We start from the raw sequence: 2,177 nt of genomic DNA, 5'->3' as shown, positions 1-2,177 counted from the left end.
TGTGTGTGTGTATATGTCGTCCTCAAATGCTCTCTCAATTCACCTGTTGCACTTCTGACCTTTCACCAGAACAGAGGCTCATCCTTATATGTAACAACCTAACTGAAACTATATATACTATATTGAATAAATGTTCTAATCAAGAATTCCCAGAGGGGGGAAAATATGTCAGCCGACAACAAGGAATATACGTGGGTGAATGGAAAAGAAAAGAAAACCCACTCCAAACATGAACAAATAAAAAGATAAACAGGTTTAACCTGATTTACCGAATGTTACCTATGGAGTTTAGGAGTGTTATGGAAATGTAATTAAGAAAGCCTGCGGACACGATGAGCAGTAGCCAACACCTTAGCCAACACCTTTTAAGTCCCAAGTGCATGAGAGAGAGGACATTCAGTGGGGCACTGATACGCAGTCTCTACAGATAAAAGCCCAACACACGTCTAACTGTTTGGCTGTGCAATAGAGTTAAAGCTGAATGCCTTCCCACGTGTGTACCTTTAAAGGACCCAAAAGTGATATTACTGAAACATGTGACCAATACACAAAATAAAAGAAATTTTCATCATAAAATAAAAAACAAAACACAAAGCAAACAACTAGTTTAACATAATATAATATAAAGCTAAATTATTTGTAAGTGTTTAGAGAAAAAATAACACTAACTCAATATACACACTGTAGCTTTAAAATACAAATAAATGCTAACATATTATTATGAATGAACAAACTCACTGTTTATTAACTTAGATGCTTCCAAAAGTTTATTTGATCTAGTCACTGGACTGATCATGTACAATTCTCAAATTATTTGATTAAAATTAGAGTCAGCTTATATGAACTCACAGTGGTTAGGACAATTAGATTAATTATTATATATTAATTTATTTACAGATTAATATGTTAATCAGATTTATTAATGATTATTATTTAATTACATAGAAATTAAATTAAGTAAGTAAGTAAAATTTATTTATATAGCGCTTTTCACAGATAAAAAAATCACAAAGTGCTTTATAACACAGGAAATGGAAAAATAAAACAATATAACAGTAAATAAAACAGCAAATAAAGCAATGTAAAATAATAAAACTATAAAAACAGCATAAGAGAAAATTAATCAAATGCTTTTCTAAATAAAAATGTCTTCAGCTGTTTTTTAAATGAATCAATGGAGTCGAAGAGACAGTGGAAGAGAATTCCACAACCGTGGTGCAACAGTCTGAAAGGCCTGATCACCACAAGTTTTAAAACGAGCACGCGGTATCACCATTACACCTGGTATTAAATACTTTTAGACTTTAACTTTTCCAAAAATGAGAAATTTACTTAAGCTTGAAGAGAGTAAAAAGCAGCTGATGATCCAGTGAAGACACTGGATCGTCATTGAGTTCTGTGTCTCTAACATCCTCTGTATTAATTGATTAGAAAGACAACAACATGTTGGACTGTATCTGGATCATGTCAGTGACATGTTACTGTCCCACAACCACGTTACTGACACCAAGTCACCATGAGAGGAGCAGCAGAATAAAATGAAAACATTAAAACAATGTGACAGAAACACATGCATTTGTGGGGAACACAGAGTGACTTGTTTAGTTTGTGTTATTAGGGAGCGAAGGAGCTGTTCTCGCAGACTGTTGTGATCATTGAACAGCAGGGGGCGGCGTCACAGCATGCAGTGGAGACCTTTTGATTCCAAAAGTACTTTACTTATGTATTATCAGTAAGGTACTTTTCGAATGTGTGCTTTTACTTCAGCACTTTTAACTTGTAATTTTTCATATTTTTATGTTCTTACTTTTAAGTATTATTTAGTTATTTCATCAGTCTTTGAAATGATAGACTGTTTATCACTGTGGTTAGAATGATGTTTATCTACTTTGGGGCTTCATGAACTATTTTCTCAGAGCTGCTCTGGTTCCTTCATCCACTCTGCTTCTCATCGCCTCCAGTTTCTGGACCTTCTCTGTGTCTCCTTTCTCCTTCAACTTCTCAATCAGGAGGTCCAAGTGGACAATAGTGGACCAAGTATCAACTTTGAGAGCGAGGTGCTCCAGTGTGACAATATGTTGGTAGGACTCATCCAGTAACTTTGACTTCTCTGTTGTCAGTTGGTTCAATTCCTTTTCAAGATTTTCCAAAAGACTCAACCTGTTCTCACTTTCTGA

The sequence above is a fragment of the Haplochromis burtoni genome, unplaced genomic scaffold (assembly GCF_018398535.1).
Source record: "Haplochromis burtoni strain Fernald_Lab_line unplaced genomic scaffold, NCSU_Asbu1 Contig_3007, whole genome shotgun sequence".
Taxonomy (NCBI): domain Eukaryota; kingdom Metazoa; phylum Chordata; class Actinopteri; order Cichliformes; family Cichlidae; genus Haplochromis; species Haplochromis burtoni.
This window is presented reverse-complemented; position numbering follows the sequence as displayed.